This window comes from Camellia sinensis, chromosome 8, assembly GCF_055761805.1.
Source record: "Camellia sinensis isolate YWXY chromosome 8, ASM5576180v1, whole genome shotgun sequence".
In the NCBI taxonomy this organism is placed as follows: Eukaryota; Viridiplantae; Streptophyta; class Magnoliopsida; order Ericales; family Theaceae; genus Camellia; species Camellia sinensis.
Window position 1 is genome coordinate 6,328,301 of NC_138968.1, and position 14,594 is coordinate 6,342,894.

Below are 14,594 nucleotides of genomic sequence, written 5' to 3' on the forward strand. Positions count from 1 at the left end.
AAACATGCGGTCTACGCAGGTAATGAAATTTGAATAATCATGCGGTCTACGCAAGCAAAACATGCGGTCTACGCAGGTAATGAAATTTGAATAATCATGCGGTCTACGCAATCAAAACATGCGGTCTACGCAGGGGATGAAATTTGAATAATCATGCAAAATGCAATGAGATGCGCAAAACCGCGCGATGCGTTTTAGACAACGCAAGCGCACAAGACAGTGTGATTGATATGCGATACGCAGGGGGCAACTTTTGAGTTTTGTCAAAGCCAAAAGGATACGAAAAGGATACACCTTGCATGAATTCGAGTGCCACGCACAGAAGACACAACCCGAGATCAAAACGGAGGCCGGTTGAGCGTCGAAAATGCACTGTTTTGCACTGTTTTGAGCACTAAAGGCCCTGGACCCCACACATAACTCAAACAAGGGTGTAGGAGGCTCCAAAATCACTGTCGGAGGCCACCGGATGTCCACCGACCATCAGAATGAGTCACCGGCTGTCCACCGGCCATCATACAATTCCATCGGCACAATATTTTGCCGACCGACAAAGAGTGGCCGACCGGCAAAAACTCCCTGTATCGGGGCAGTTTTGTCAATTGGCCACGGGTCTTTTACAATAGGGTTTCTAACCCTATTTTCTTACTTCTCCTTGGTCGAAAATTGCCTCTCTCTCTCTCTAGAGTGTTTTCCTCCCTTGATTCTCTCCTTTTCTTGCGTTCTAGCTCCCATTTCATTGTTCGATTCGCGATCCCCTTCGCATTTCGGACAATTTCAACCGAACGAAACTTCGTTTCGGTGTTTCTTTCTTGATTTTTGCCACTCGGGGCTTGTTTTCCTCGAGTTTTTCTCGATACCCGTGCCTTTTCCATATTCCGGCTTTTTCGGCCTTTTCCGACCCTCTCGGGGTTTGACTTTTTGTTGACTTTTCGCCTTCTTGCCCGGTTTTTCGTCTTCCGGCCATTTTCACATCCACTTCGAGATGGCGGACGACCTTCCACAGGGCGGGACCCCTCCCGAGCACGAGATGGACCCTGAGGCCTAGCCCTTGCCACTCTGCGTCTGGCCGTTCGATCCGGAGACCTACAGGCCCGCGGTTCACGAGATGCTTCCTGACGGACTACGCCAGTTCAGGAGCTTTGATAGGCACGTGCCTCCCGAGCTACTACTGCGTGAGCCTACCTCCCACCTGTCCTTCGGCGCTTCTGAGGTAACTTTCTGTCTCTGTTTTACTTTCTGCAATGTAGGATGCAAAACTGCCGTAGCTGGTTATGCTCTTTAACTGCTTAACTCTGATATACTGTATACTGTAGTTGATCGTAAACATACGTGCAACTGATATCTGTTTGAGACTAACACATGCACACACACTGCACTGACCCCGAATAACCCGAACACACGGCGCACACTGTATTTCACTGCATACACACTGGTACCCGTTATTGGCTTGAGTCTGAAAACATGCACGCATGCCGTATTTGTCCTGGACCACTCGAATACACTGACGCATCACACGTCGTAGTTCACTGTAAGCACACCGGCACCCGGTATTTGTTTGAATCTGTTAAAACTTGCACGCATGCTACATCTGCCCTGAACCACCCAAACACGCTGACACATCACACGTTGTAGTTCACTCTGAGTGCATTGGCACCCGGTATTTGTTTGAATCTGTTAAAACTTGCATGCATGCTACATCTGCCCTAAACCACCCAAACACGCTGACACATCACACGCTGTAGTTCACTGGCGAGCACACCGGCACCCGGTATTTGTTTGAATCTGTTAAAACTTGCACGCATGCTACATCTTCCCTGAACCACCCAAACACGCTGACACATCACACGTTGTAGTTCACTCTGAGTGCACCGGCACCCGGTATTTGTTTGAATCTGAAAACATGCACACATGCTGTATACCTATATGCTTCTTAGAACTGCATTTTGAATATTGCCTTGCAATTGTTGTTTTTGATTACAGGGGGATTCCCATACCATCCGCGGGTATGGGAACACCGGCGCTCGGGACTGGTACCTCGAGCTGCCAGATACGGTTCGTGACATCATCGACGAGGCCGGCTTTGGCATCTTCTACAGGGGGCTCTCTCGACTGACTACTTGCAGGCCCTTGCTCGCTGCTCTGGCGGAGAGGTGGTGGGATACCACCGACTCCTTCCACTTCTCCGTCGCAGGGGACATAACGATGACCCCTTACGACTTCTCGATGCTTACTGGCATTGGGGTAGGGGGTGATCCGATCCCCTTTGACACGGATATGGACGAGTGGGACGCTGCCCAACTGTACTTGCTTGGCACTCAGCCTCCCCTCGCTCGAGCGGGGTTCGTTAGGTACTCGTGGTTTGAGAGCCACTTTCGGGTCCAGCCGGCCTTGGCAGAGGAGGCGTAGATGTCTCCAAAGGAGGTGGACCAGTATGCACAGGGCTTTATCATATTCCTCTTCGGGACGACTCTTTTCGCCGATCGGGCGAACACCGTGCCCTTATGCCTGTTGAGCGCGCTGGTGGACGTCAGGCAGATCCGTCATTATGACTGGGGTGGCGCCGCTCTGGCCACGTTGTACGGTTATCTGAGCTCTTCTTCCCACCTCAGCGGACAGCTCCTTGGTGGCTACTGGCAAGCTTGGGAGGTACGTCTTCTTCCCTTTTTACATTTCTGCTTCCTGCTTTTTGTATTCTGCACACTGCACATATACTGTACACTGCCCCACACTGACTGTACACTGTACACCCGGCACACATATACTCTGCTTTACACTGATTGCACACTACTCACACTGTACACTCTGCACAATACACTGCACAACACACGGTTCTTCCATTTCTGCTTTATTCTGTATTCTGCCTTATCTGATAGTCGTACTGATATCTGTTCTGCAGTTGTGGGTGTATGCCTACTTCCCTAGGCTTGCCCCAGTGCCCGACGAGGAGATCCCATTCGGTGTCCCCTTCTCTCATCGCTTCGATGTGCGATGCGTGCGAAGGCCACGGGAGTCTCTTATTTTCTTCCGCCGATACTTCGACACCATCACCGCCGCGGAGGTATGTTCAACTTTAGAGTTTATTTTTTGGCTTTGCTTCGCATCGTATGTTTTCAATAACAGATAGATAATAAACTGCATTTCATTTTCAGATCAACTGGCAGCCCTGGGCTCCGTTGCCGGCCGTGGTGAGGGATCACTATGAGGGCTCAGGGGAGACTGCCCGTTGTCGGATCTTGTTGGAGGGCCCGGTCTGTCGGGCTTGGTACCTGGGCGAGCGTTTCTTGCGTCAGACCCTAGGTTTATCGGAGCAGATAGTGTCGGGTCCACCTCCTGCCCACATGAGAGATACAGAGAGGTTCACCGCCAGGGAGATAAGGGAGTACACCACCGGCTGGGGTGAGGAGCATCACAGAGGCGAGGGCGACTACACAGAGTACGTCCGGACCTATATTATGCGACCCTTGAGCGGTGGTCACCGAGCTGAGGGGGAGAGTCCAGCGGCGCCAGTAGCTGGAGCGGGGGCTAGGGCTGGAGCAGGCACATCGAGGAGGGCTCGAGGGCATGGCAGGAGCGGAGCTCGGGGGGGACAGGGGACTGGCTGGCCCGCCCTGCCCACTGTACTGTCATATAGAGGGCAGGATAGGGCGACCTACCAAATCCTCTTTGCTCCTCCCCCGGCTGGTCATGAGTTAGCCGGCATCCCCGACTTGCCTCCGTTATGTATTACTTCATTTTGCATCTTGCATCTGGCATTTCATTTCAGTTTATTTGACATTCCGCGGAATACTGATATATCTTATACTCTTGCAGGTGTCCTCCGGGTACACCCGACAGTCCGTGGAGTTGAATGCCTCCATGATGGGGATGCTGCAGTGGACCTTCGACCTTCTGGCCCTCTATAGCATTCCGGTATGTTCTTCTGACAATGGCCTCAAACCATTCATACACTGCTTCACATAATCTGATGCACGACACAACACCTGACACGCTGATCTCACAGCATCTGATACACTGCATACACTGCATTCTGCACTGTACTCTGCTCTGATACACTGCTCCCGGCATTCACACATTGTACTCATACACTGCATTCTACACTGATAAACTGCTCACGGTATTCACACACTGTACACCGCATTCTGCACTGATACACTGCTCATAGTATTCTGATGTATTTGCCTTTTGTGCTTTTCAGCCTCCCTTCCAGATCCCTCCGGTGGGCGGTGCTTCAGCTGGGCCTTCTATTCCTGCTCGAGGAGGGCATGGAGACACTACACATCCCCGTACCAGGGGAGGGCATACTCATATCGGGAGTAGTTCTCGGGCGCCGACCCCTGATGATGATGACGATGACGATGATGAGTCCGAGGCAAAGGCAGAGGCCGGGTCATCTGAGGAGGCTGGAGACGACTCAGACTCAGGCTCAGATGGCGACGCTGATGATGATGCCCCTGGACCTTCGCCCAAGAAGAGGGCGAGGGCAGATCTCCAGGCCCGAGACTACTGAGGATGACCCAGATTGCTGCTTTTCTTCTTCTTTTTTGTGCTTTTTCTTTTGTTTTCTCTTTCTTTTTTTTTCTCTTCGCTGGTAGTTAGATTACCTTGTACTACCGCAGGAAGATTTTTGTTTTCCTCAAAACTTTGTACTTAAAAAAGATTATGAAATGAACAAACTTGTTGTTTAAAAAGTGTTACATTTACATATCTCATGTATTGCATCGCATCACATCATGTTACACCTCAATGTAAATGGAATTGATCTGTGGTTTGAATGTTGAACACTTGCATTGTAATAACAAGATAACCAAACCAAGTAACAGCAAAGTAACCCACACAAACCACTGCTTAACCTGAACACACGGCCCATACTCTGCTGAGGATTAATCTGCATACAGCCCATAACCCAACACTTGGTTTATTCTGCACACGGCAAACTTTACACAAAACAGCCCAATCTGACAAGACGGCCTTCAAAGGTGAAACCGGCTAGGGTTGAAACATGCTCCGATGCCCCAAATTTTCCCTTCCTTCTTTTGGTTCGCCCAAATGTAGAGAATGGCACAGCACTCTAAGCATAAACGATTTTTGAAATTAAATAAGGGTTTTCAACCGGGGTATCGAGCCTACAACTGAACACAGCGAGGAGGACTCAAACAAAAAGGGTACACAACCTAAACACAACGAGACACGCTCGGAAGAGACCTAAAACAAAGGTTGAGGTAAACAAAACAAAAGACATGACATACAGACGCGTTAACGATGACGGGGGACCTCAGATCACGAGGAGCCAATTTCTCTGGGTATTGTTTCCTACCCTTTTCTCATTTGTGATTCTCACATCACTCTGGCACTCAAGCTCGGTTTTTCTCTCAAAACCCTATTCTCACTTTTCTCTCCTCGTACATCTCTCTATTCTTTATTCTCTCATTTTTCGTCCCTCCCCAAGGTGATTAATGAATGAATAGGAAGTTGCGGGTTCATGCCCGATGCCGTTAGCTCACAGCTATTTCTTCTGGTGGGTAGAGTGCCCTCCTGGCAAGTACGTCGACGACAGGGGAAAGACAGAACACCTGACTCAACTGTGCCCCTAGTTCATCATTTTGACCATTTTTTCGTTTTGGTTTTCTACTAAAACAGTTTTGATCAAGATGAGAGTCGGATTAACGTACTTGTTCGATTTTTTATTTGAAAACCATGCAAGTCAGGCTGCAAGCACTGAAAATTTTCCTTTTTGGGTCCAAGAAAATGGTCCAGTTTTGGAAAACGAAATAGTTTTCGAGAAAATAGTCAACCTCTGTAAAAATTTTCAAAAACTATTTTTGCAAACGGCTGATGCTCAACGAGCATGGAACTTACTCTTTGAGATGCGCAACCTCGGATCGGAGGCAATGGAAAATTGCCCCTGGCTTGAAGAACGCCGCACGGCAACGGAAAGTTGCCCCTGGTTTGAATGGCGGCTCACGACGACTCGTGGCAACGGAAAGTTGCCCCTTGTTTGGATGGTGCCGCAGCAGTCCGCAAACAGTTTTCATTGGTGGTGGTCGAACTCTTGGACACAGAGATGACGGAGACGGTTATAACAAATATATGGACACAATCACCTTGGAAGGCGTTGGCGACTAGACTTTGGGATGAAATCGAAACCATTGCATGGACCGAGACGCTATGAAAGCGTTAGGGGCTGGACTTCAGAATGAAGTTGCCTACGTATCCCAAACATGGGAATCAAGCCTTACGTAGTTCCGGTTAAGGTACACTCGGGTATTTTAACCTTCACTTTTCAGGCTCTAACTTTTGCCAAGGTACCCGATGCGGGTTTTCGACCTTGCGAGCTTCTTTTCATTTTCTTTTGTTCATTTCTTTTCTTTTCTTTTTCGCATTTTTTTCTTTTCTTTTTTTGTATCTTTTTGCTTTTTTGTATTTTTCTCTTGCTCTAACTTTTGCCTGGGTCGCCCTTCCAGGTTTTTGGCCCAGCGAGCCTTTCAAAGGGTAAAATTGTAACAAGTCCATGTCAAATGGTTTCTGAAGTTGAAGCCTCTCTGTATCTAGGAGAACGGCTGTTGCAATGATTTGTAGAAGAATCCATCTCGGTTGCTCCACAAGCTTCTTCCGGCGAGATCTAATCCTTCTGATTCGGCTTTGGTGCCTCTTGCTCGAGGGCTGCTTCAGAACTGGCCACGCGGGCCGCCTCCGATAGTTGACCGTTGGATGTTCCGGATGAGTTCGTGGTTCAAAACAAACAGGTCGAATCTTGAGGCTGAGAGCGATCCTAGGCTGCACAATCTCAAGAGCGGTTCCACACAGGTCTTCACAGGGCCATGTAAAACATTTGTTTTTGAAAGTTTTTAAGAAAGCGACGAATCGCTCGTGCCGAAGATAGTGTGGAACCAATCTGGATCAAGCCAGGGTCCTTCCCAGTACTCACGCTGACAAGCATGGTTTCATTCATTAAGGGCTTAGCATGCTTCTCTTTCTCTCATAATGATCAAAATTTTACAAAACCCGAGGAATTCCTTCTTCTTTGTTTTTATCACCGCAGTGTTCAAAAGGGGTTTTTGAAAAACTTAGGCTAATGCAATGAGTTTGGCGCGCAGGAGAGCAGGCGAGATGTACTGTCAGCCCATTCAAGTCCTCTGGCACAACTAACTTATACTGAAAGCAAGCATGAAAATGAGATAGCCACAGCTGTTTCATTCAGATTTGTTGGTATAACTGGCCCACGGCAGAAACAGACTCAAAAACAAAAACGGGTAATTACAAGACAAAACGATGTTCGAGGCAACAACCCCGGAATCACCTGGTATTCTATACAAAGGGGACTGACTCGATACAACAAGACAGATCCTTAAGCAAAAAGACTGACTCAAGACAAAGAGACAGACTCAAAACAAAAGACTGACTCGATACCTAAGCCAGAATTTACAAAACTAGCGTTCACCGATGCTCAAAAATGCGTGCCAAATGCCACATCCAAAATATACCGAATGTCGCCCGCAGGTGGTTCACTTTCTGATTACATACTTGCAATATCTGTGTCCTCAAAATCCAATAACTGGGTGGTAACGGACTTGGCTGAGGTGGGTGGGAGGATAACCTCGTTGTCGATCAAATCTTGCACCTCATGACGGAGGCGGAAACAATTGTCGGTTGCATGGCCTGTCTGCTGGTGGTACGCGCAGTACTGAGCAGCATCATGCATAGCAGGGAGATTCTTCGGGAGAGGCTGAGGCTCCAAGGGTTTAAGGTGTCCCCTCTCGGCAAGGATCTAAAGTGCCTTAGACAGAGGCATGTAGAGAGCGTGAAAGACCCTGCGCCCTCGGGGCAGGTATTTTGAAGTTTGAGCGTTCTTACTAGACGCACAGGCGAAAGGGTCGGCAGGCGCCACCTTGGCTTTCTGATCCTTTCCCGGTGCATGGTTGGGAATAGGAGGAACTGTTCTGGCATGACGGGGCCTATCCTGATTTTCTGACTGGCTTGAACTATCCTCAGGTGGAGTGGGGAAAGCATCCTCCACGGTGTTTGCCACGACTGCGGATATCTGTTGCTTGTTCATTCCCCTGGCTTTCAAAGCCTTGACTGCCCGCAGCAGTTGTTCAATAGGATCGGCATCTGCCTTCACTTTGTCTTTTCCTCTGGCCTCAGCCTGATCGAGGGTTTGGGTTGATGTTGGTATGTCATTACTATAGCTGGAGGCCATCTCTGGTTGGCTAAGTTCAATCACAATTCGCCCCAACAACGAGGGCTCCTGGGGTACAAAACTCCCGGCATATGGTGCGGCTGGAGGTGAAGCTGACATTCCGTAGGCGAAATCCGCCACAGACCTCTGGAGATCACCTATCATCCCCATTAGTTCAAATGTAGTAGGCTCGCGAGCCTGATATAGCTGGGGGCCCAGACCGGGTGCGCAACAGGTGACCTGGGTGGATGTGACATGTCAATGTTGGTCTCACTTTGCAGAGCGATCCCTTGATCTAATGCAGCTGTCATAACCACGATCTCTTCAAAATTCTGCGTCGTCATAAGTCCTGTCTCAGCAAGGGGGAGCACTAGCTATTCTGTACCAGCTGTCCGAACTGAAAGAGATAATAAGCAGCATTTCAGCCCAAATGGATCAAACACGGGTGTAGCGGAACAACTGTACTCTACTACTGATCACTGTTCCCCAGAAATCACTGTCCCCGAAACTGAACCCTGATACCCGCAGATAACTGATTCTCAGTAACACTAATACTGGTGCCCTTGGGTCTAATACTCAATCTTGCAAACTGATATGTACGTTCCTGTAGAGATACACTCTAAAAGCACAGAGCAAGTAAAGAGAGCCAAAACACCCCTATGTTGGGGTAGGGTTTCCCTGTCCTACTTTGTCAGGAGCTAGGGTTCCACTATGCACGCAGCGGTTTCAAACAACCTATAAACGGGTAAGCAACTTGTCCTGGCTTGGAATGGCCACTATGGATCCGAATATGCACTAGGTCGAATGGTCAAAAAGGGTGCCCCGGTAAAACCGGGGTTTGTGTTCCCATGCTGTCAGAGCCCATAACCGGTCAGCCTTATGGTCATGCCTTGACAAGACAAGCCTCCGGCAAACCGTTCAAGAATGGCAGATGGCAAACACGGTGTCCTAGGCGCACCAATGCATATGCAATGCAAAGAGACACATAAATGAGATCAAAACAGGATATCATGAGTTTGAGTCAAGCTCTCTAAATCATCCCCAGCAGAGTCGCCAGAAACTGTAGACGCGCCCGTGGGGGGGGCCCTCACTACAGTTTGGACTCGATTTGTGTCACGGTTTTTAATCTGAACCAAAGAGTCCAAATCCGGCAAATCGTTTTGAGAAATAGATTTTTGAAAAGAAGTGCCAAACATGGACTGCTTTGCCAGATGCAGAGTCGCCACCTAAATATTTTAAAATGGGGGAATTTAGAAAACCCTGACTCGGTGCCAAAGGCCACGTGTCCGTCATCACCAAAGTTGCCTCGGCTCAGGAACTTGGGTACGATTGGGGAAGGTCAGCTATGAGCGCCCCCTCTCGCCCGATCCGAAGATTGGCCTCTACTAACCGTGATATCTGTTTTTGAAAACGTTATGTGTTCTTATTCCATTTATTAGCCTAGCATTACTATGTTATGCGCACAGCAAACAAGTATAGACTAGATTGCCTAATTTGGAAATAAGCATTGCATATCCGTTTGTCTTTGAAAAAAAACATTTTGGAATTTGCTACTCGCAAGTAGGCTAAAACACGGATTTCAATGAGTTTTTCCAACTCAGACAATCCAACCTTCACCCACAGGCATCCAAACAGTTTATCACATTAGCATCTAGCCACATGGTAAACATGTTGTCATGATAGCATTCACACACATGCGAGGATACTAAAGCATAAATACTTACATCGTACTCCGTGCCAAAACAATAAACTAGTTAGCCAACATGCATGGTCCTAGTTCATGTCAAATTTGACTAATGTAACACATATAGGATGCAATTAGAATAGGCTCGGCTAACCTAAGCATGGCATGTGAAATGCAGTCAATTGATGCACGTATTCAATTTGGAATTGAAGTACAAATGCAGTTAGCATGATGTACCGAGCCCGGTGCATGCAAGACAAATGTATGGATGCACGCATGCATAGCATAAGGTATGCTAATTTAAACATGACCTATTACTAACCATCAAAGCAGGTAAGTAAAAGGGAAGAAAGACGTGGGGTTGGAAGACATGCACACACTCACCCACACTTATTACAGATTCTCCCTCGGTCGGAAGGACCAAAAGAATAATACAAATTGAATAATGAATTAACTATCCTAACTAATTAATTATTACAAATTACCTAATTAGTTAACAAACTAACTAAGCTAGGAAAAATAGTAAACCGCCTCGGGAAGGGAGCTCGATGCAATCCGTGCTCGGTCGTGCTCGGAAGTGCACTGCCATGCCTAGGCTGCCCCTGTTTTCCCTGCTTTGCTTCTCTAAAATTTCCAAAGTTCTGGGACAGGTCCCCTGAACACTGTGGAACACCATCGGCTGGAGGAGATGTCCACCGGCAGTGGTATGTGGTCACCGGCCGTTGGTGAAGCTATCGGCCTAGGAAGGATTGCCGGTCGGCATTGGACACTGCCGGTCGGCAGAAAGCTCCTGCACAATTTGCAATTGACAGCAACAGAGGGCAAAGCAGAGCATGGCAATGTAATTCAAGCAATGTATGCACCAATCATGTCCCTTATCACGTTAGTGACTCAAAGGGACATGCTCCTTGGTTCTCGGACCATCAATCGCACATTTCCATGCGTGATGGCCCAAGGGGCCAATTTATGCATGTTGATGTCAAAATGCAATGCAAACCAACAAACAAATGAGGAACTCAACCTCAATCATGGATGATCAAGAGGCAAGGCATGCATGCAATACAACCTAAGCATGTTGACTAGGCATGCAACATGGTACTGCAAACAAGCATACAAGACGTGCAAGGCATGAGGTAATGCAACCAACAAGTATGCAAGGCACAATGTGGGTGTTTAAGCATGTAAACAAACATGTGACTTCATTCCATCATGCAAGTTCCATTATGCAACAACTCACCAATATGCTACAACATACAAGGAGTACATGCAACAAACAAAGGGATGGACTTAAACATGATTTGGGCAGTCCTAACTAGGCCTAAAACAGTGGCCAAAGCTAAGGAAATGAGGCCCAAAACACACGCACACATGTATGCAAATATGGTCCAATTCCTAAGGCCCACCAAAGGAGCATTGAACTACACTTAGTGCAACCACACATGGCATGAATTAAATGACTAAAAACAGAATTTCAGCATGTTAAGACAAGGCCTAAAGATCACTTAGATGGCATCCAAATGACCTAAATTCAAAGGCATGCACAAATGCCAAAACATGGAGCATGCTACACAAACTTTCAAAGCATTAAAGAGGTGTCCAAGGCAAGCATACAAGCATGTCAAAGGGACTGAAATGATGCCATAAATGGTGCCAAACCATCAAAATAAGGCAAGTAATGCATGCTACACACTCACACACTTAAGGCCAACAAACCAAAAATGCAAAGGGGCTATACAATGCATGCCATGGCCGACCCAAACCACTATGGACAGACCTCAAGCATGGCAAAATAAGCACAAAAGCTTCACAAAGCTAGACCTAAAACATGCTAGGACAATGGTTTACAACCTAAGGCATGTTAAGGCCTAAACATGGCATTACAAGGTAGGTATGCTAAGCATGCATGGTGTACCAAAACCAATTAAAAACACAGGCATATTATGACATTATAAGCATAAAAAACAGCCAAGGCATGGTCAACATGAAGCTTAGCTAGGTGCTCCCTCAAGAGGCCAAAAATGGTCCTTTTCAAGGACAACAAGGAGAGGGGGTGGCCCTCTCCTCCCTAGGACCTCAAGGCACCATCCTCACCTCTGAAATCCCTCAAGATTTCAGTGGTGAGGAGGCCCAAACACCAAGGTCCCAGAGCTCACTCAAAATAGCACAAAATGGGGCCTCTCAAGGCCTAAGAGGGGTCAAACACCTCCAAACCACAAAACACTCTAAACAAACTATTTAGAGGGCCCAAAAACAGAACTTTTTTATGTTATACACTAAGCACAAAAACAGTTCTAATATAGGCAAAAATAGTATGCAAGAATGGGGAATAAAAGGGCAAGATTGTTACCATTGAAGACCTCTTCAACAATGGTGGACCAGCTGCTCCTCCAAGCTCAAAACCACCCAAGAACCTCAAGAACAACCTCATAGAACCTCAGTAGCCAAGGGAAGGTGTAACACTATGTGTTTGTGTGCAATAGTATGGACAAACACACCTAGAACACAAAAGAGAGGAAAAGAGAGATAGAATAACTACAACTATACTAACCCTAGAACCAGAGCTCTCCTCTGTATTTTTTGTCTCTAAAATGTCTAACCCTAAAGCCAAGAGGGGAGGGCTCCTCTTATAGAGGAGCCAATCTTGTAAAGCTTACAAGGTAAGCTAACAAGGAAGCCATCCCTCCATTCACGTGTATAGAGGGGAACAAAATGCCATACAGCTGTATTAAAATATCTGCAAAAGCAGATGAACAGTAGTCGGCTGCTCAAAATTGCCATTTTGACAAAATGGACTGGCGACCGGCAACAAATAGTGCTGACCGGCAGTACACATTGCTGATGGCAACAAAACACAAGCCGGTGGCCTCTAGCCATGGCCAGTGATGTGTGGGAATGCCTCACAAGGCATTCCCTGCCCCTCCAAGGCAAAACACAAGTGTTTGGTGGAAAAACAGACACTAAACAGTCGAGTTCGGAGATCCTGAGGCAAGGCGCGTAGCCAAGACCTCCGGGAACTCCAAACGAACACAAACATGGATGATCACCGGGTGTTCAAACGGTGACGTCCAAGTCTTGAGGACGGTCAAAAATGGGGTGTCTACACTTGGGTACGAGAGGGGAAGGTCATGCAATGAGCACCCCTGCTCGCCCGATCAAAAAGATCGGCCTTTACTAAGCATGATATTTTGTTTTTGAAAACACGTGTTCTTATTCCGGTTTATTAGCTAGCTTACTACGTGATGCGCACAGCATACAAGTATAGAATAGATCGCCTAAGTTGGAACAAAACATCTCATGTTTGTTTGAAAATGGTTCGAAGGTGCTACTCGCAAGTAGGATAAGACGTGGATTTACCACCCTCAAGTGGGCTTAAAAAACATGATTTTGCCACTCTCAAGTGGGCTTAAAACTCACATTTCAATGAATTATTCCAATTCAAGCAATCCAATCTTCACCCACAAGCATTCAGGTAGTTATATCATTTAAGCAGATAGCCTCATGGCAAGCATGCTATCATGTTAACACTCACACACATGCAAGACGCTGAAGCATAAACACTTACAGTGTACTCCGAGCCAAAACAACAACTAGTTAGAAATCATGCATGATGCTAGCTATGTCAAGAATGCCTAATGCAACACATGCAAAAATGCAACTAAAATAGGCTCGGCTATTCTAAGATAGCATATGAAATGCAACTTGATAACATGCTGTTGAACACGTATTCAAGTAAATGTATTGAAATACAATGCAGTATAAGGATGCTAATCAAAACATGACCTAGAACTAACCATTGTAAGCGGTTATGTAAAAGGGAGAAAGATGTGGGGTTGGAAGACATTCACACACTCACGCACACTTATTACAAAATTTGCCCTCTCGACGGAGGGTCCGAATGAATAATACAAGCTAGCTACGCTAAGCTATTCTAACTAATCTAATAATCTAATTAGACTAATTATTACATAATCAAATTGAATATTAGCTAAGCTAAGCTAATTAAGAATTTACAACGATGAATTAAATTAGCTAACACATTAACTAATTAATTACAAATTAACTAACTATACACACTACAACAAATTTGGGATTTAAAGACGAAAAAAATTTGTCCCAAAATGTATATATTTTGTCACTCAAACTAATTACGACGAAAATTTTTCGTCACCCATTTTGTCGCCAAAGCGTCGTCGCTAAAGGGTCTTAGAGACGAAAAAACAAATTCGTCATTGAAAATTATAAATTTGTGACGAATTTTTTTATCTCCAATACATTCTGTTGGGAACATACTTGTAAGTAATTAGTGACAAAATATTTTGTCATTAACGGAAGAAATTAGAGACAAAAATATTTTGTCATAAATATAAGAAATAAAGACAAAATAATTTTGTCACGTTTAACATAAACAAAAACGAAATTTTTTTGTCAAAGAAGTTGCTAATAGAGACAAACAAATTCATCATTAAAAATAATAAACTTGTGACGAATTTTTTGATCTCCAATACACTCTGTTGAAAACATACTTGTAAGTAATTAGCAACAAAATATTTTGTCATTAAAGAAAGAAATTAGAGATGAAAATATTTTGTCATAAATATAAGAAATAGAGATAAAATAATTTTGTCATGTTTAATATAAACAAAAACAAAAAAATTTTTGTCAAAGAAGCTACCAATAGAGACAAAAACAAATTCATCATTAAAAATGATGAAATAATGTCAAAAAAAAAAT